The sequence below is a fragment of the Phoenix dactylifera genome, chromosome 11 (assembly GCF_009389715.1).
Source record: "Phoenix dactylifera cultivar Barhee BC4 chromosome 11, palm_55x_up_171113_PBpolish2nd_filt_p, whole genome shotgun sequence".
NCBI classification, from domain to species: Eukaryota; Viridiplantae; Streptophyta; class Magnoliopsida; order Arecales; family Arecaceae; genus Phoenix; species Phoenix dactylifera.
In genome coordinates, this window is record NC_052402.1 from 24,279,853 (window position 1) to 24,300,912 (window position 21,060).

The window sequence follows — 21,060 nt, forward strand, 5'->3', positions numbered from 1 at the left end:
CTTGTTTACTAATGAATTCAATTAAGTGTTTCAGTGAAAATCTTGTCTAAGTGTCTCAAGACTTGGTTCATAATTTTTGGATAAGTTAAGAAGTCAGCTTGAACCAAAGTCTGAGACTCGAGTCGACTCCAGAGTATCACGAGTCGACTCCAAGCGTATCAAGTTCACTGGCACGAGCTCGAGTCGACTCCGACTGAGAACAGACAGACGAACAGAAAGCTTCAACTCAGAACCTGTCAATGAGTCGACTCCCGAAGTGTGCGAGTCGACTCCGATGTTCACCAAGTCGACTCCAGGGTAGTAAGAGTCGACTCCGAGAGGAATACAAAGAAAAAGTCAGAGCAGTTTTCGGGTCTGAGATTCGAGTCGACTCCAGTGGAACGCGAGTCGACTCCGATGGTTGGCAGGTCGACTCCAAAGACAGCAAGAGTCGACTCTCAGCAGTACACAAAGAAAAAGTCAGAGGGCAGATTCTGGACTCTGAGATTCGAGTCGACTCCCGCATTACGCGAGTCGACTCCGAGACTCCGTGACCACAAAGAAGACAGAAGACCAAGTTACTGCCTCTGAGATTCGAGTCGACTCCCAAACAGCTAGAGTCGACTCCAAGGCAGCTTCACATCAAAAGGGCAGAAGACCAAGTTTCGGAAACTGAGAGCCGAGTCGACTCCGAGGAAGCTCGAGTCGACTCCAAGACTGGACGAGCCAAAAGACAGAAGATAGGGAGTTCGGGCTCTGAGCGCCGAGTCGACTCCCAGGACAGTCGAGTCGACTCGAGTGAACCAAATTCAAAAATACGTCCACGGACTTCATGGGATGAGCCGACTCCGAGAAAGCCAAGTCAGCTCCAGAAGTTGGCGAGTCGACTCTGGGTCAAGACGAGTCGACTCCCAGTCGCGAAGGCAACTTTAATTCAAATCTGGAACAGTTGCAGAGTCGACTCCGGAAAAGTATGAGTCGACTCCTGCTACAGACGAGTCGACTCCTGATCGCGCGAGTCGACTCCAACCCACCAACGGACACATTGTCAGACTGTACAGAGTGTGCAGAACGGGCAGAAAAAGCTCTCTAACGGCTAGTTTCCGTGGGGGTTGGTTTAAATAGCCACAGAGGACTGTAGCAAGGCAGAGAACAACCATTCCACTCCAAGTATTCAAGCATTCAACTCTGCAACTTGTTCTTCAACGAGAAAAAGGGAAGATCTGCATTTACTGCATCCACCTACATCTTTCCAGCAATCAAAGAAGCTCCTCCTGCATTCAAGTCGACTACACATTCAAGAGGAGACCGAAGTTTAAGAAGCCATTCCTCTTCTCCAACTTAAAAGCGTTTGAGGGCTTCTAAACTCCTTTTAGATTATATTGTCTTTCATCTGCTTTTGAGAAGCTTGTTTCTCTGTTTGTCTATTTTATTTACAACTTGTATTTGCTTGATTCAATCGGGAGATTGAATCAAGGGTATAGAGGTTAGTTGGTGAGCCTAGTTATTAAAACCAACGTGTGTAAGGATTTGATTGTGATCCTGGGAAAACAATCGGGGTGGTTCTAGTCGGTGAGCCTGGGAAAACCGACCGAGTTCGTTGTGAGCTCGTAAAACAACAAGTTTGGTTGTGAGCTTGGAAAACAACCGGCTGTAATCCAAGGGGGTTATAGTGAATTCCCAAGTGAGACTTGGGGAGTGGACGTAGGAGCAAGGGTTAGCTCCGAACCACTATAAAACTTGGTGTTTGTGTTTGATTGTCTCTCTTCTTCTTCCTCTCTTATCACTCACAGCACATAGCATTTAATTAAACAACTTGCAATAGGTTTAATTAGTCATCCACAACGTTTTAAATATCTAAATTATTTTAAAACCCAATTCACCCCCCTCCCCCTCTTGGGTTGTCTATCTGGGCAACAAGTGGTATCAGAGCCTAAACTCTTCCACCCAAGAGTAAAAGATCAAAATGACAACCCCATTTGGATCTTCCCACATTGAGGGTCAGTCCACCCAAAGACCCCCATTCTTTAATGGATCCGACTACTCATATTGGAAGGCTAGGATGAGAATATTCATCCAAGCCCAAGACTATGAGATGTGGACCATTGTAGTAAATGGGCCATACATCCCATCCATATATGTAGAGGGTGTCACGGTACCCAAACTAGAAAAGGATTGGGATGAACATGACATGAGAAAGGCACAACTAAACTCTAAAGCTATGAATGTGCTTTATTGTGCCTTAGATAGAAATGAATTCAATAGGGTCTCTACTTGCAATTCTGCAAAAGAGATTTGGGACAGACTTGAAGTGACCCATGAGGGCACGAATCAAGTCAAAGAATCCAAAATAAATATTTTGGTTCATAAATATGAACTATTTAAAATGGATTCTAATGAAACAATTACATGCATGTTTACTAGGTTTACTGACATTGTCAATGGCCTAAAAAGCCTTGGCAAGAACTATACTAACAGTGAGCTTGTCAGGAAAATCCTTCGGTGTCTACCAAGGTTATGGGAAGCTAAAGTGACCGCAATCCAAGAAGCCAAGGACCTGAACAAATTACCACTTGAGGAGCATCTTGGATCCCTAATGACGCACGAGCTAACCATGAAACAACACAACGAGGAAGAGTCCTCCCATAAGAAAAAGGTAATAGCTCTAAAATCTACTTCATCTAACAAGGACTTATCTTGCAGTAGCAGCAGTGAAGAAGAAGAACATGAGGAAGATGATGGTGAGGCACTTCTTGTGCGCAAATTCAGAAAATTCATCAACCACAAGAAGTCCTATCATCAAAGGAGAGGCCCCTCAAATTCCTACCGCAAGGACAAAGGTAAGGAAAGGGAAAATGAGGGGATTGGATGTTACGAGTGCAAGAAGCCGGGTCACATAAGAGCTGAGTGCCCTTTACTGAAAAAGGGGAGCAAGTACAAGAAGAAGAAGGCTCTTGTCACAACATATCCGACTCCGACTCATCATCCTCTTCATCGGATGATGAACAAGAAGAAAAGGCCAATTTCTGCTTCATGGCCAATGAAAATGAGGTAACATCCGAATCGGATCTTGATTTTTCTTTTGATGAACTGCATTTAATGAATTAATGATAGAATATAAGGCCATAAATCTTAAGAATAAAGAACTAAAAACCGCTAATCAATTATACCTACATAAATACGATAAATTAGTTAAGGATAAGGATTTAATCACCAAAGAAAATATAGAACTTAAGACAAGCAACCACCTTTTAACTCAAAAGACTACTACCTTAACTAAAGATAATGAAAAACTAACTAAGGAATTTTCAGAACTTAAAAAACATAAACAAATCTTAAATAAGGATCTCACAAAAGAACTTAATGATCTAAAAGCAGAAAATCAAACACTAACTAAAGAACTTAACAAATACAAACTCTTAGTTGAAAAATTTACATATAGCTCTGAAAAGTTAAATATGATACTCAATAGTCAACGAGCAGTATTTAATAAAGCGGGTTTAGGGTATAAACCAAGAAATAAATAAAAACTTCTTAGTAACTTCTTTGTTAAAGCTGGGAAAACTAAAACTAAGAAAATAACCTGCTTTTGTTGTGGGACTATAGGACATAAGGCAAATGTATGTGACTATAGGAAAAGTAAAACAAAAAGGAAAATTAAAAGGGTATGGGTTCCAAAAGGAACCAACTTGACTAACCATGAAGGACCCAAGAAAACTTGGGTACCTAAGATTATATGATCTACTTGTGTAGGAGTGTCTTGCAGCCAAGGTCAACAAAAACTGCTGTACTTGGACAGTGGCTGCTCAAGACATATGACGGGTGACAAGGATCAATTTTTCACCCTTGAAGCTAAGAAGGGAGGTGCTGTGACTTTTGGAGACAACAACCAAGGTCACATCATTGGTATTGGTAAAGTTCAAATCACCCCTTCTACTTATATTGATAATGTTAGATATGTTGATGGTCTTAAGCATAACTTATTAAGCATTAGTCAATTATGTGATAAAGGGTATAATGTTATGTTTAAACCATCACTATGCATTATAACAAACCCTAATGATAATAGTTTAGTTTTTAAAGGAATTAGACGAGGAAATGTATATGTTGTAGACCTTGAAGATCTTGCAAAACATAACCAATGTCTAGTTGTTAATGAAACTAAGGATAATGATGCTAGTTGGTTGTGGCACCGTAAGTTAGGTCATGCAAGCATGGACACAATAACTAAACTAGTTAAAAGAGATTCCGTGATAGGTTTGCCAAAATTAAAATTTGAAAAGAACAAAATATGTGAAGCATGTCAATTTGGCAAACAATCTAGGAACTCATTTAAATCCATAAAATGTGTCTCTACCTCTAGGCCTCTAGAATTATTACACATGGACCTATTCGGACCAACTAGAACAACAAGCCTAGGTGGAAATAAATATGGTCTAGTTATTGTAGATGATTATTCTAGGTACACATGGGTCATGTTCCTAGCACATAAGGATCAAGCATTTTCTGTTTTTAAGAAATTCCATAAAGAAGTAACCAATGCTAGAGATACCTCAGTAATAGCTATTAGAAGTGACCATGGTACCGAATTCGAAAATCAGTCATTTGAGGAATTTTGTAGTAAAAAGGGGATAACCCATAATTTTTCTGCACCTAGGACACCACAACAAAATGGAGTTATGGAGAGAAAAAATAGAACTCTAGAGGAAATGGCTAGAACTATGTTATGTGAAAGTAACCTCCCTAAGTACTTTTGGGGAGAAGCCATCAATACTTCTTGTCATATATTAAATAGAGTTCTATTGAGACCCATCATAAAGAAAACACCTTATGAACTTTGGAAAAACAGAAAACCAAAAGTTAATTACTTTCATGTTTTTGGATGTAGGTGTTTTGTTCATAATAATGGGAAAGATAATCTAGGTAAATTTGACTCTAAATCTGATGAGGGAATTTTCTTAGGCTACTCTACAACTAGCAAAGCCTATAGAGTCTTTAACAAAAGAACCTTAGTTATAGAAGAACCTATACATGTTGTATTTGATGATTCTAGTGACATCTCCTCTAGTAAGAAAGATAATTTTGATGATGATGTTGAAATTCTTGAAGAAAAGATAGATGAGATGGCATTACAAGATGATAATCAAAAGTTGAGTGAAGGAGCATCATCAAGCCAAGAGGCTATTGTGGATCATGGGCTAACTAAAGCTTGGAGGTATGCTCACGGGCATCCTAAGGAACTAATTCTAGATGATCCATCTCAACCGGTTAGGACTAGAGCATCCCTTAGGAATTTGAATAACCATCTAGCTTTTGTCTCACACTTTGAGCCCAAACATATAGAAGAAGCCGAAAATGATGTAAATTGGATAAATGCAATGCAAGAAGAACTAAATCAATTTACTAGAAACAAAGTGTGGAATCTAGTTGAGAGACCTTCTGAATATCCAATTATAGGTACTAAATGGATTTATAAAAATAAACTTGATGAAAATGGAACTGTTATAAGGAATAAGGCTAGACTAGTAGCAAAGGGTTATAATCAAGAAGAAGGTATAGATTTTGATGAAACCTTTGCTCCTGTAGCTAGACTTGAGGCTATTAGACTATTATTAGCATATGCATGCTCTAAGGACTTCAAACTATTTCAAATGGATGTAAAAAGTGCATTTTTAAATAGGTATATTAATGAGGAGGTATATGTAGAACAACCTCCGGGTTTTGAAAATCTTCAATACCCTAATCATGTATATAAACTGAACAAAGCACTTTATGGTTTAAAACAAGCACCTAGAGCATGGTATGAGAGACTTAGCAAATTCCTATTAGAACATGAATTCTCTAGGAGAAATGTAGATACAACACTCTTTCTGAAAAAGCAAAACAAAGATATGTTATTAGTACAGATTTATGTTGATGATATCATTTTCGGTGCTACTAACAATCGCCTCTGCGAAGAATTTGCTGATTTGATGCAGAGTGAATTTGAGATGAGTATGATGGGAGAGCTGAACTACTTCCTCGGCCTTCAAATCAAACAGTCTGAAGGAGGCATCTTCATCAATCAAGCCAAATATATCAAGGAGATGCTCAAGAAGTTTGATATGGAGGGAAACAAGTCAATCAGCACCCCCATGAGCTCATCATGCAAATTAGACCAAGATGAATCAGGTAAATCGGTAGATCAGAAACTGTATAGAGGTATGATAGGATCCTTATTGTATCTTACTGCAAGTAGACCTGATATTATGTTTAGTGTTTGCATGTGTGCTAGATATCAGGCTAATCCTAAAGAATCACATCTAGTTGCAGTTAAGAGAATTTTTAAATACTTAATAGGAACTAAGAATATAGGGTTATGGTACTCTAAAGAATCTAGCCTAAACTTAATAGGATACACAGATTCAGACTTCGCTGGATGTAAGCTTGATAGAAAAAGTACCAGCGGGTCTTGTCAATTTCTAGGAGAAAACCTTATCTCATGGTTTAGCAAGAAACAAAACTCGGTTGCATTATCTACTGCTGAAGCTGAATATGTTGCAGCCGGGAGTTGTTGTGCTCAAATCTTGTGGATTAAACAACAACTAGAAGATTATGGCATTAAACAAGATAAAATTCCCATTAATTGTGATAATACAAGTGCCATTAATCTAACTAAAAATCCAATTCAGCATTCAAGAACTAAACACATTGAGATAAGACATCACTTCATAAGAGATCATGTATTGAATGGTGATGTGACACTCCAATTTGTTTGTACTGATGATCAATTAGCAGATATTTTTACAAAACCCCTAAGTGAAGAGAGGTTTAGTGTGCTTAGGAGGGGATTAGGAGTGATTGATCCATCCTAGTGGTAGTTTCCACTAGATTCATTGATTTTGATGATTAGTTTGTGGTTAAAATAGAGTTTCTCTTCAATGATCATCAAATCAGATCTTAATTTAGTGATTTTCCCTCGTTTGGCACAAACATAGCATGATTTTTAGGTGCGTGCCAAAGTTAGAGACGACTCGAGTAAGTTTCAGAGTCGGCTCCTAAGGGGGAGTCGACTCGCGCATTTGCGGGAGTCGACTCGCAAAGATGGCAGCAGAGGGGGAGTCGACTCACATATAGTCGGGAGTCGACTCGAGGTCTACAGGCGCATAAGAAGAGTCGACTCGCGCATATTCTGGAGTCGACTCGAGGTCGAGTCGACTCGCAACTCAGTGGAGTCGACTCGCAGTCGGGATCCGACTTTTTAACCCTAGCTTTGTCGTTTCGAAAACACTTTCTTTCTCAGCCGCCACTGTTCACAAGCCCTAGAGCCGACTCCTAGGTCGTCCCCGATTGTCTCCAAGCCCTTTTCCGTCGACCTTTCACCGTCCCTTAGGGTTTTCCTCCCTTTCTAGGTCGTCCCCGGTCGTCCCCAAGACTTTCCCGTCGGTTCTTCACCGCTCATTAGGTTTTCCTCCCATTTTAGGTCATTATGCCGCGTAAGACCGTAGTCCGGAAGAGGTCCCAACCCGAGGCCCGTCCCGAGCGGCGCTCCAAGGCTCGGCACGATCCCGCGAGGCCACAACCTCCGGCTCGTTCCCCGCCTAGGGCGGTTCCCGCGAGGCCATTAGCCGGGAAGGCCGTCTCCACCGGGAGATATGTCGATTTCGACTTCCTCTCCCGGGAAGGGTTCACTATAGGTGATAGACTTAGGGCCCAGGGCTTAGAGTACTTCCTCACCTTAGATCTCCCCACATATCCAGGCCTCATTAGAGAGTTCTACGGTACCGTCCATCGGGGAGATGGAGGTATCGAGGGCACAGTAGCCGGTGTCCCTCTGTTCATTACGGAGGATCTCATTGCCCACATCCTCCACCTTCCACAAGTCGGGGTGGCTCCCACACACCCCGAGGACAGGGTTGAGGCCCTTACGGCCGTACTAGGGCATCCACCTCAGTCCCCCCTAGACGAGGTATCTGCTAGCTCACTTCCGATTGAGGTGCGGATCCTCTTGAGTATATTGTCTAGGTCCATCTTCCCTAAGACAGGGAGATTTGATTTTGTAAATGAGAGAGACCTAGCTCTTATGTTTTATATTCTTCAGGACACCCCAATCAACTTCCCCAAACTCATCTATAGGTATCTGTGTGAGCCCCTAGATAGACCTAGGCTCACCCTCCCATACGGCATGATATTCACTCTTCTGTTCAGGGAGTACGAGATTCCCATTCCTGAGGGGGAACCCTCTAAGGCATTGCGATGGACAGATCGCATGCGAGCGGGGACCCTACACAGGATGGAGTTTCGGAAGAGAGAGGGGATCTGGGTTAGGAAGTCATCCATCACCACACAGACCACCAGACCTTCCCCCAGTCCTGAGCCCGATTCTGACTTTCCCGACGTACCAGACTTTCCATCTACTTCTGCTCCTACCACCTCCGCCGGACCCTCCTCCTCAGCTCCACCCACTCAGCCTATGGAGGTCCGGATCTCGTCTGAGCAGCTCCGGGAGCTGCGGCAGGAGATAGTCCGAGATCTGCTCCAGGAGCTCCGGGGTTCAGTGCCTGCTCCCACTCCTGCACCTTCGTCAGCGTTGGTCCCTTCCTTGACAGCCGTGACTGACATGACGGCCCATGTGCGGGAAGAGATCGACAATGTACGGTTCCTGGTCCAAGCCCAGTTCCACAGCATGAGTGAGGTCACGAGCACCACTCGACGGATGCGGGATGACATCGGCCGTGACATGTCCACCACCACCGCGGGGGCCGAGCGCTTGTCGAATGTGCTCATCGACAAGCTGGACGGACTGCAGAAGTCAGTACTCGAGCTGGATACGACACAGAGCAGGGCCATCCAGGCCATCATTCGCCAGCTAGAGAACGTGACCAATGCGGTCCAATCACTCGTGGAGCGCATGCCTCGAGGAGATACATCCTCGAGAGGAGGAGCCACATCCTCGAGAGGAGGAGTCACATCCTCGAGAGGAGGACCTACATCCTCGAGGAGACCGTAGCTACTTTTTGTATTTTGCTTTGACATGTATTGCTTTACGTTACTTATTGTATTCTGAAATGTACTTACATACAAATTAATACAATGAGTAGCCGCATTTTTCTTCAATAATGTGCCTTTTGATCTATGTTTGATTGTGTGTTCTGTTTACCTCCTTTTTGATATGATGACAAAAAGGGGGAGAAATATGTATAAAATATGTAAAAGGGGGAGAAATATGTATAAAATATGTACAAGGAGAAATATGTATAAAATATGTAAAAGAAAAAATATGTATAAAATATGTAAAAGGAATCAATGGAAATCAATAAAAAGATAAACTCTTAAAACACACAAATTTGTTCTAAGTGGATTCGGTACCTCGAGGCTCATTATCTCTCTTTTGGGGCTCCTAATGGAGTAATCTCCAGAATCTATTCAAGGGATATTCGGAGATTAGCTGAATCCTACTCAAGAACAAATTGACAGATTTTTCCTCTAAAAACCAAAATTTCAGTTCAAAAACTTCAAAGCATTAAAAGGAAATTCAAAGAATCAAAACAAAGTAGAATGCATATGTTGAGAAGGAGAATCTGAAATTTTAAGAAAGCTAAATCATTAATTATATATAAGCCAAACAATTGAATGCATGATATGAAGGCTTATATAATTCCAAATGAAAGGGGGAGCTTTAACTCCGAAATTTATTGTTTCACTCCTTTCAAGCTTGGATAAATTGAATTACCAGACATTTGAATTCATTTATGGATTTTATTTGATTGCTTATTGTGCAATTCACTTTACATATACTCAATGTTTTGTCATCATCAAAAAGGGAGAGATTGTGGAGTGATTGATTAAAACCCTATTTGATTTTGATGAGCTCAAAGCATTTGAGTATATTTCTTGTTTACTAATGAATTCAATTAAGTGTTTCAGTGAAAATCTTGTCTAAGTGTCTCAAGACTTGATTCATAATTTTTGGATAAGTTAAGAAGTCAGCTTGAACCAAAGTCTGAGACTCGAGTCGACTCCAGAGTATCACGAGTCGACTCCAAGCGTATCAAGTTCACTGGCACGAGCTCGAGTCGACTCCGGATCAGTACGAGTCGACTCCGGCTGAGAACAGACAGACGAACAGAAAGCTTCAACTCAGAACCTGTCAACGAGTCGACTCCCGAAGTGTGCGAGTCGACTCCGATGTTCACCGAGTCGACTCCAGGGTAGTAAGAGTCGACTCCAAGAGGAATACAAAGAAAAAGTCAGAGAGCAGTTTTCGGGTCTGAGATTCGAGTCGACTCCAGTGGAACGCGAGTCGACTCCGATGGTTGGCAGGTCGACTCCAAAGACAGCAAGAGTCGACTCTCAGCAGTACACAAAGAAAAAGTCAGAGGGCAGATTCTGGACTCTGAGATTCGAGTCGACTCCCGCATTACGCGAGTCGACTCCGAGACTCCGCGACCACAAAGAAGACAGAAGACCAAGTTACTGCCTCTGAGATTCGAGTCGACTCCCAGACAGCTAGAGTCGACTCCAAGGCAGCTTCACATCAAAAGGGCAGAAGACCAAGTTTCGAAAACTGAGAGCCGAGTCGACTCCGAGGAAGCTCGAGTCGACTCCAAGACTGGACGAGCCAAAAGACAGAAAATAGGGAGTTCGGGCTCTGAGCGCCGAGTCGACTCCCAGGACAGTCGAGTCGACTCGAGTGGACCAAATTCAAAAATACGTCCACGGACTTCATGGGATGAGCCGACTCCGAGAAAGCCAAGTCAGCTCCAGAAGTTGGCGAGTCGACTCTGGGTCAAGACGAGTCGACTCCCAGTCGCGAAGGCAACTTTAATTCAAATCTGGAACAGTTGCAGAGTCGACTCCGGAAAAGTATGAGTCGACTCCCGCTACAGACGAGTCGACTCCTGATCGCGCGAGTCGACTCCAACCCACCAACGGACACATTGTCAGACTGTACAGAGTGTGCAGAACGGGCAGAAAAAGCTCTCTAACGGCTAGTTTCCGTGGGGGTTGGTTTAAATAGCCACAGAGGACTGTAGCAAGGCAGAGAACAACCATTCCACTTCAAGTATTCAAGCATTCAACTCTGCAACTTGTTCTTCAACGAGAAAAAGGGAAGATCTGCATTTACTGCATCCACCTACATCTTCCCAGCAATCAAAGAAGCTCCTCCTGCATTCAAGTCGACTACACATTCAAGAGGAGACCGAAGTTTAAGAAGCCATTCCTCTTCTCCAACTTAAAAGCGTTTGAGGGCTTCTAAACTCCTTTTAGATTATATTGTCTTTCATCTGCTTTTGAGAAGCTTGTTTCTCTGTTTGTCTATTTTATTTACAACTTGTATTTGCTTGATTCAATCGGGGGATTGAATCAAGGGTATAGAGGTTAGTTGGTGAGCCTAGTTATTAAAACCAACGTGTGTAAGGGTTTGATTGTGATCCCGGAAAAACAATCGGGGTGGTTCTAGTCGGTGAGCCTGGGAAAACCGACCGAGTTCGTTGTGAGCTCGTAAAACAACAAGTTTGGTTGTGAGCTTGGAAAACAACCGGCTGTAATCCAAGGGGGTTATAGTGAATTCCCAAGTGAGACTTGGGGAGTGGACGTAGGAGCAAGGGTTAGCTCCGAACCACTATAAAACTTGGTGTTTGTGTTTGATTGTCTCTCTTCTTCTTCCTCTCTTATCACTCACAGCACATAGCATTTAATTAAACAACTTGCAATAGGTTTAATTAGTCATCCACAACGTTTTAAATATCTAAATTATTTTAAAACCCAATTCACCCCCCCCCCCCCCTCTTGGGTTGTCTATCTGGGCAACAAGACCGGGAAAAAGACATGTGTTATGATTAAAAATATATTGTAATTATTAAATTAAATAACCGACAGAGACTGAGAGAAAGAGTGTCATGATTTAAAAAAACTTAAAAATATTATATTTTTTAAAAAAAAGGGGAAAAGTGGAAGAGCCCAGAAGCGCAGATTCGTCGGAATAATCTGACGGTCGTGATGCGCCCTAGCATCACAAGTTGCGCAGTTATCCTCATGGCTCTTTTCTCCTTTATTGGACTAGGAGAGGCTCGAACTCTCGACCTCAGGACAACCTAAATACAAACATTTATTTTGGACAAATACTCACATTTTTTTAGCCAAATACCGGCATTTATTTTGTAAATAATCGAAAAAGAGACCGGGAAAAAGACATGTGTTATGATTAAAAATATATTGTAATTATTAAATTAAATAACCGACAGAGACTGAGAGAAAGAGTGTCATGATTTAAAAAAACTTAAAAATATTATATTTTTTAAAAAAAAGGGGAAAAGTGGAAGAGCTCAGAAGCGCAGATTCGTCGGAATAATCTGACGGTCGTGATGCGCCCTAGCATCACAGGTTGCGCAATTATCCTCATGGCTCTTTTCTCCTTTATTGGACTAGGAGAGGCTCGAACTCTCGACCTCAGGATAACTCTCTTAAAGAAGCTATGAGACCAGAGCGCTAGCCAACTGCGCCACCACCCGATGGTGAAACGGCATGCTGAAATCTCCTAAAAGCTATTAAAAACGAATCCTTTTCTAATCGACAAAAAATGATAGAGCTCGGGAGCGCTCATGTCATCCCATAATGAGACTGTCATGATTTGCCCTAGCATCACAGAAGGCGCTGCTGTCATCATTGCCCTCTTTTCCACTAATGGGGTGAGAGAGGATCCAACTCAAGACCACAAGATAATCTCTTAAGAAGAGCCGAGATCAACTGCGACACCACAGCATGATGAAAACGGCATGCTGAAAAAACCAAAAACCTATTTAAAACGAATCCATTTCCAAGGGGCAAAAAACGAAAGATCTCAGAACGGCTGATGTCATCCGATAATCAGACGGTCGTGATGCGCCCTAGCATCACAGAATGCGCTGCTGTCCTTGCTGCTCTTTTTTTCCACGGTTGGCGCAAGAGAGGATCGAACACTCAACCTCAGGATCAACTCTTAAGAGAATACGAGACAAACTGCGACACATCCAGATGATGGAATTAGTATGCTGAAACTATTTAAAACTTATTTAAAACGAATCCTCTTCCAAGGGACCAAAAAAGAAAGAGCTCAGGGGCGCTGAGGTCATCCGATAATCAGACGGTCGTGATGCTTCCGGCATCACAAGATGCGCTGTCGTCCTCATTGCTCTTTTTTCCACTGATGGGGTGAGAGAGGATCGAACACTCGACCTTAGGATGACTTTTAAGAAGAGGTGGGACCAACTACGCCGCGACCGGATGATGAAAATTGTATGCTGAAAATATCTAAAACGTATTTAAAACGAAGCCTCTTCCAGGGACAAAAACAAGAAAGTTTTTTTTTTTTTTTTGCGCACATGAATACCCTCCTAAATATCGAGTTTTACATGAATACTCTTCTAAACTAATATTTGTATGTATATCTTAGTAAAAAACTTGTTTTGCTATTTATCCTTTTTTTATTTTTGTTTTTGCATATATACCCATGCTATCTAACGACGCTAAAAAATTAGACAAACTGCGACACAGCCAGATGATGGAATTAGTATGCTGAAAATATTTAAAACCTATTTAAAACGAATCCTCTTCCAACGGACCCAAAAAGAAAGAGCTCAGGGGCGCTGAGGTCATCCCATATTCAGAAGGTCGTGATGCTCCCGGCATCACAGGATGTGTTGTTGTCCTCATTGCTCTTTTTTCCACTGATGCGGTGAGAGAGGATCGAACACTCGACCTTAGGACAACTTTTAAGAAGAGGGTGGGACCCACTACGCCGCGACCGGATGATGAAATTTGTATGCCGAAAATATCTAAAACCTATTTAAAACGAATCCTCTTCCAGGGACAAAAACAAGAAAGTTTTTTTTTTTTGTGTGTGCATGAATACCCTCCTAAATATCGAGTTTTACATGCATACCCTTCTAAATTAATATTTGTACGTATATCCTAGTAAAATAATTATTTTGCTATTTATCTTTTTTTTTGGTTTTTGTATATATAACCATGCAATCTAACGATGCTAAAAAATTAACGATTTTAAATTAAAATGACTAAAATATCCTTAATGGGTAGACATGCACATATATCGCTATCTCGATAGCAGGAGAAGAAGACAGGAATAATAGCATAATTTTAAAATTTTTATTTTTTAATTAATATAAATAAAAATTTTCTTAACACTGTTAGAACAATCGATATATTAGGGGCATTTGTACAATAACAAAGTTTTATGAGAGTATACATGCAAATATCAATTTTGGAAGGATACTCATGCAAAATTCGATATTTAGAAGCATATCAATAAAAAAAATCTGAGAAAAGAAAGAGCTCAGGAGCGCTGAGGTCATCTGATAATCAGACGGTTGTGATGCACCCCAGCATCACAGGAAGCGTTGTTCTCCTCATTGTTCTTTTTTCCACTGTTGGCGCGAGAGAGGATAGAACACTCGACCTTAGGATCAACTCTTAAGAGGATACGAGACAAACTGCGACACAGCCATATGATGGAATTATTATGCTGAAAATATTTAAAACCAATTTAAGACGAATCCTCTTCCGAGGGACCAAAAAAGAAAGAGGTCAGGGGCGCTGAGGTCATCCGATAATCCGACCGTCGTGATGCTCCCGGCATCACAGGATGCGCTTCGTCCTCATTGCTCTTTTTTTCGCTAATGGGATGAGAGAGGATCGAACACTCGACCTATGGATGACTTTAAGAAGAGGTGGGAATAACTACGCCGCGACCGATGATGAAATTTGTATACTGAAAATATCTAAAACCTATTTAAAACCAATCCACTTCTAGGGACAAAAGCAAGAAAGTTTTTTTTTTTTTTGTGTGCATGTATACCCTCCGAAATATCGAGTTTTACATGAATACACCGCTAAATTAATATTTGTATGTATATCCTAGTAAAATACTTATTTCGCTATTTATCCTTTTTTTTATTTTTGTTTTTGGATATATACCCATGCTATCTAACGATGCTAAAAAATTAACAATTTTAAATTAAAATGACTAAAATATCCTTAATGGGTAGACATGCAAATAGATCGCAATCTCGATAGCAGAAGAAGAAGACAGGAATAAAAGCATAATTTTAAATTTTTATTTTATTTTTAATTAATATAAGTATAATTTTTCTTAACACCGTTGGAACAACCGTTATATTAGGGACATTTGTACAATAACAATCTTTTACGAGAGTACACATGCACATACCAATTTTAGAAGGATACTCATGCAAAATTCGATATTTAAAATCATATCCATAAAAAAAAATCTAAGAAAAGAAAGAGCTCAGGAGCGCTGAGGTCATCTGATAATCAGACGGTTGTGATGCGCCCCAGCATCATAGGAAGCGTTGTTCTCCTCATTGTTCTTTTTTCCACTGTTGGCGCGAGAGAGGATAGAACACTCAACCTTAGGATCAACTCTTAAGAGGATACGAGACAAACTGCGACACAGCGAGATGATGGAATTATTATGCTGAAAATATTTAAAACCTATTTAAGACGATCCGCTTCCGAGGGACCAAAAAAGAAAGAGGTCAGGGGCGCTGAGGTCATCTGATAATCCGACAGTCGTGATGCTCCCGGCATCACTGGATGCGCTTCGTCCTCATTGCTCTTTTTTCCGCTAATGGGGTGAGAGAGGATCGAACACTCGACCTTTGGATGACTTTTAAGAAGAGGGTGGGACCAACTACGCCGCGACCGGATGATGAAATTTGTATGCCGAAAATATCTAAAACCTATTTAAAACGAATCCTCTTCCAGGGACAAAAACAAGAAAGTTTTTTTTTGTGTGTGTGCATGAATACCCTCCTAAATATCGAGTTTTACATGCATACCCTTCTAAATTAATATTTGTACGTATATCCTTGTAAAATAATTATTTTGCTATTTATCTTTTTTTTTTGTTTTTGTATATATAACCATGCAATCTAACGATGCTAAAAAATTAACAATTTTAAATTCTAAAATATCCTTGATGGGTAGACATGCAAATATATCGCTATCTCGATAGCAGGAGAAGAAGACAGGAATAACAGCATAATTTTAAATTTTTATTTTTTTAATTAAGATATATAAAATTTTTCTTAACACTTTTAGAACAACCGATATATTAGGGGTGTTTGTACAATAACAAAGTTTTATGATAGTATACATGCAAATATCAATTTTGGAAGGATACTCATGCAAAATTCGATATTTAGAAGCATATCCATAAAAAAAAAATCTAAGAAAAGAAAGAGCTCAGGAGCGCCGAGGTCATCTGATAATCAGACGGTTGTGATGCACCCCAGCATCATAGGAAGCGTTGTTCTCCTCATTGTAATTTTTTCCACTGTTGGTGCGAGAGAGGATAGAACACTCAACCTTAGGATCAACTCTTAAGAGGATACGAGACAAACTGCGACACAGCGAGATGATGGAATTATTATGCTGAAAATATTTAAAACCTATTTAAGACGATCCGCTTCCGAGGGACCAAAAAAGAAAGAGGTCAGGGGCGCTGAGGTCATCTGATAATCCGACAGTCGTGATGCTCCCGGCATCACTGGATGCGCTTCGTCCTCATTGCTCTTTTTTCCGCTAATGGGGTGAGAGAGGATCGAACACTCGACCTTAGGATGACTTTTAAGAAGAGGTGGGAACAACTACGCCGCGACCGGATGATCAAATTTGTATGCAGAAAATATCTAAAACCTATTTAAAACGAATCCTCTTCCGGGGACAAAAGCAAGAAAGTTTTTTTTTTGTGTGTGTGCATGAATACCATCCGAAATATTGAGTTTTACATGAATACACCTCTAAATTAATATTTGTATGTATATCCTAGTAAAATACTTGTTTTGCTATTTATCCTTTTTTTTATTTTTGTTTTTGGATATATACCCGTGCTATCTTACGATGCAAAAAAATTAACGATTTTAAATTAAAATGACTAAAATATCCTTAATGGGTAGACATGCAAATAGATCGCAATCTCGATAGCAGAAGAAGAAGACAAGAATAAAAGCATAATTTTAAATTTTTATTTTATTTTTAATTAATATAAATATAATTTTTCTTAATACCGTTGGAACAACCGTTATATTAGGGACATTTGTGCAATAACAATGTTTTACGAGAGTACACATGCACATATCAATTTTAGAAGGATACTCATGCAAAATTCGATATTTAGAAGCATATCCATAAAAAAAAAATCTAAGAAAAGAAAGAGCTCAGGAGCTGAGGTCATCTGATAATCAGAAGGTTGTGATGCACCCCGGCATCACAGGAAGCGCCATTCTCCTCATAGCTCTTTTTTCCACTGTTGTTGCGGGAGAGGATCGAACACTCGACCTCAGGATCAACTCTTAAGAGGATACGAGACAAACTGCGGCACAACCAGATGATGGAATTAGTATGCTGAAAATATTTAAAACCTATTTAAAACGAATCCTCTTCCAAGGGACCAAAAAAGAAAGAGCTTAGGGGCGCTGAGGTCATCCAATAATCTGACGGTTGTGATGCTCGCGGCATCACTGAATGCGCTGTCGTCCTCATTGCTCTTTTTTCCACTAATGGGGTGAGAGAGGATCGAACACTCGACCTTAGGATGACTTTTAAGAAGAGGTGGGACCAACTACGCTGCGACCGGATGACGAAATTTGTATGCTGAAAATATCTAGAGCCTATTTAAAACGAATCCTCTTCCAGGGACAAAAACAAGAAAGTTTTTTTTTTTTGTGCGCATGAATACCCTCCTGAATATCGAGTTTTACATGAATACTCTCCTAAAGTAATATTTGTATGTATATCCTAGTGAAATACTAGTTTTGCTATTTATCCTTTTTTTTTATTTTTGTTTTTGCATATATACCCATGCTATCTAACGACGCTAAAAAATTAGACAAACTGCGACACAACCAGATGATGGAATTAGTATGCTGAAAATATTTAAAATCTATTTAAAACGAATCCTCTTCCAATGGACCAAAAAAGAAAGAGCTCAGGGGAGCTGAGGTCATCCGATATTCAGACGGTCGTGATGCTCCCGGCATCACAGGATGCGTCGTCCTCATTGCTCTTTTTTCCACTGATGGGGTGAGAGAGGATCGAACACTCGACCTTAGGACGACTTTTAAGAAGAGGGTGGGACCAACTACGCTGCGACCGGATGATGAAATTTGTATGCTGAAAATATCTAAAACCTATTTAAAACGAATCCTCTTCCAGGGACAAAAACAAGAAAGTTTTTTTTTTGTGTGTGTGCATGAATACCCTCCTAAATATCGAGTTTTACATGCATACCCTTCTAAATTAATATTTGCACGTATATCCTAGTAAAATAATTATTTTGCTATTTATCTTTTTTTTTTGTTTTTGTATATATAACCATGCAATCTAACGATGCTAAAAAATTAACGATTTAAAATTAAAATGACTAAAATATCCTTAATGGGTAGACATGCAAATATATTGCTATCTCAATAGCAGGAGAAGAAGACAGGAATAATAGCATAATTTTAAATTTTTATTTTTTTAATTAATATAAATAAAAAAATTTTTAACACTGTTAGAACAACCGATATATTAGGGGCATTTGTACAATAACAAAGTTTTACGAGAGTACACATGCACATATCAATTTTAGAAGGATACTCATGCAAAATTCGATATTTAGAAGCATATCCATAAAAAAAATCTAAGAAAAGAAAGAGCTCAGGAGCGCTGAGGTCATCTGATAATCAGAAGGTTGTGATGCACCCCGGCATCACAGGAAGCGCCATTCTCCTCATTGCTCTTTTTTCCACTGTTCTTGCGGGAGAGGATCGAACACTCGACCTCAGGATCAACTCTTAAGAGGATACGAGACAAACTGCGGCACAACCAGATGATGGAATTAGTATGCTGAAAATATTTAAAACCTATTTAAAACAAATCCTCTTCCAAGGGACCAAAAAAGAAAGAGCTCAGGGGTGCTGAGGTCATCCGATAATCAGACGGTCGTGATGCTCCCGGCATCACTGGATGCGCTGTCGTCCTCATTGCTCTTTTTTCCACTAATGGGGTGAGAGAGGATCGAACACCCGACCTTAGGATGACTTTTAAGAAGAGGTGGGACCAACTACGCCGCGACCGGATGACGAAATTTGTATGCTGAAAATATCTAAAACCTATTTAAAACGAATCCTCTTCCATGGACAAAAACAAGAAAGTTTTTTTTTTTTGTGCGCATGAATACCCTCCTGAATATCGAGTTTTACATGAATACTCTTCTGAAGTAATATTTGTATGTATATCCTCGTAAAATACTTGGTTTGCTATTTATCCTTTTTTTTATTTTTGTTTTTGCATATATACCCAGGCTATCTAACGATGCTAAAAAATTAATGATTTTAAATTAAAATGACAAAAATATCCTTAATGGATATATATGCAAATAGATCGCAATCTCGATAGTAGAAGAAGAAGACAGGAACAATAGCATAATTTTAAATTTTTATTTTATTTTTAATTAATATAAATATAATTTTTTTAACACCGTTACAACAACCGTTATATTAGGAGCATTTGTACAATAACAAAGTTTTACGAGTGTATACATGCAAATATTAATTTTGGAAGGATGCTCATGCAAAATTCGATATTTTGAAGCATATCCATAAAAAAAACTAAGAAAAGAAAGAGCTCAGGAGCGCTGAGGTCATTTGATAATCAGATGGTTGTGATGCACCCCAGCATCACAGGAAGCGTTGTTCTCCTCATTGCTCTTTTTTCCATTGTTGGCGCGAGAGAGGATCGAATACTCGACCTCAGAATCAACTCTTAAAAGGATACGAGACAAACTGCGACACAGCCAGATGATGGAATTAGTATGCTGAAAATATTTAAAACCCATTTGAAACGAATCCTCTTCCAAGGGACCAAAAAAGAAAGAGCTCAGGGACGCTGAGGTCATCCGACAATCAGACAATCGTGAGGCTCCCGGCACCACAGGATGCGCTGTCGTCCTCACTGCTTTTTTTTTCCACTGATGGGGTGAGAGAGAATCGAACACTTGACCTTAGGATGATATTTAAGAAGAGGTGGGACCAACTACGCCACGACCGGATGATGAAATTTGTATGCTGAAAATATCTAAAATCTATTTAAAACGAATCCTCTTCCAGGGACAAAAACAAGAATGTTTTTTTTTTTGTGTGCATGAATACCCTCCTAAATATCGAGTTTTACATGAATGCACTTTTAAATTAATATTTGTATGTATATCCTAGTAAAATATTTGTTTTGCTATTTATCCATTTTTTATTTTTGTTTTTGCATATATGCCCATGCTATCTAACGACACGAAAAAATTAATAATTTTAAATTAAAATGACTAAAATATTCTTAATGGGTAGACATGCAAATAGATCGCAATCTCGATAGAAGGAGAAGAGGACAAGAACAATAGCATAATTTTAAATTTTTATTTTATTTTTAATTAATATAAATATATTTTTCTTAACACCATTAGAACAACCGTTATATTAGGGGCATTTGTACAATAACAAAGTTTTATAAGAGTATACATACAAATACCAATTTTAGAAGGATACTCATGCAAAATTCGATATTTAGAAGCATATCCATAAAAAAAAATCTAAGAAAAGAAAGAACTCAGGAGCGCTGAGCTCATCTGATAATCAGACGGTTGTGATGCACCCCGGCATCATAGGAAGCACTGTTCTCCTCAATGCTCATTTTTCCATTGTTGGCGCGAGAGGGGATCGAACCCTCGACCTCAGTATCAACTCTTAAGAGGATACGAGACAAACTGCGACACTGCCAGATGATGGAATTAGTATGCTGAAAATATTTAAAACCTATTTAAAATGAATCCTCTTCCAGGGGACTAAAAAAGAAAGAGATCTGGGGCGCTGAGGTCATCCAATAATCAGACAGTCGTGATGCTCCCGGCATCACAGGATGCGCTGTCGTCCTCATTGCCCTTTTTTCCACTGATGGGGTGAGAGAGGATCGAACACTCGACCTAAGGATGACTTTTAAGAAGAGGTGGGAACAACTACGCCGCGACCGGATGATGAAATTTGTATA

The 21,060-nt window shown here is 40.0% G+C and overlaps 11 non-coding genes across 11 annotated transcripts; all 11 read right to left on the reverse strand.

Moving 5' to 3' along the window:
• Positions 1 to 11,918: 11,918 nt before the first annotated feature.
• LOC120112617 lies at positions 11,919 to 12,004 on the reverse strand. Its single transcript, XR_005514190.1, has one exon. It is a non-coding gene; the product is annotated as a small nucleolar RNA snoR114 (small nucleolar RNA).
• A 279-nt stretch (positions 12,005 to 12,283) lies between these two features.
• Positions 12,284 to 12,369, reverse strand: LOC120112609. The gene has a single exon (XR_005514183.1). It is a non-coding gene; the product is annotated as a small nucleolar RNA snoR114 (small nucleolar RNA).
• A 178-nt stretch (positions 12,370 to 12,547) lies between these two features.
• Positions 12,548 to 12,633, reverse strand: LOC120112647. Its single transcript, XR_005514222.1, has one exon. It is a non-coding gene; the product is annotated as a small nucleolar RNA snoR114 (small nucleolar RNA).
• Positions 12,634 to 13,050: 417 nt separating this feature from the next.
• On the reverse strand, positions 13,051 to 13,135 carry LOC120112650. Its single transcript, XR_005514225.1, has one exon. It is a non-coding gene; the product is annotated as a small nucleolar RNA snoR114 (small nucleolar RNA).
• Positions 13,136 to 14,289: 1,154 nt separating this feature from the next.
• LOC113461183 lies at positions 14,290 to 14,375 on the reverse strand. Its single transcript, XR_003383291.1, has one exon. It is a non-coding gene; the product is annotated as a small nucleolar RNA snoR114 (small nucleolar RNA).
• Positions 14,376 to 15,261: 886 nt separating this feature from the next.
• Positions 15,262 to 15,347, reverse strand: LOC120112638. Its single transcript, XR_005514212.1, has one exon. It is a non-coding gene; the product is annotated as a small nucleolar RNA snoR114 (small nucleolar RNA).
• Positions 15,348 to 17,194: 1,847 nt separating this feature from the next.
• On the reverse strand, positions 17,195 to 17,278 carry LOC113461182. The gene has a single exon (XR_003383290.2). It is a non-coding gene; the product is annotated as a small nucleolar RNA snoR114 (small nucleolar RNA).
• A 1,399-nt stretch (positions 17,279 to 18,677) lies between these two features.
• On the reverse strand, positions 18,678 to 18,763 carry LOC120112620. Its single transcript, XR_005514193.1, has one exon. It is a non-coding gene; the product is annotated as a small nucleolar RNA snoR114 (small nucleolar RNA).
• Positions 18,764 to 18,928: 165 nt separating this feature from the next.
• On the reverse strand, positions 18,929 to 19,013 carry LOC120112652. Its single transcript, XR_005514227.1, has one exon. It is a non-coding gene; the product is annotated as a small nucleolar RNA snoR114 (small nucleolar RNA).
• A 634-nt stretch (positions 19,014 to 19,647) lies between these two features.
• On the reverse strand, positions 19,648 to 19,733 carry LOC120112621. The gene has a single exon (XR_005514194.1). It is a non-coding gene; the product is annotated as a small nucleolar RNA snoR114 (small nucleolar RNA).
• An 885-nt stretch (positions 19,734 to 20,618) lies between these two features.
• On the reverse strand, positions 20,619 to 20,704 carry LOC120112629. The gene has a single exon (XR_005514202.1). It is a non-coding gene; the product is annotated as a small nucleolar RNA snoR114 (small nucleolar RNA).
• Between the last annotated feature and the right edge of the window lie 356 nt (positions 20,705 to 21,060).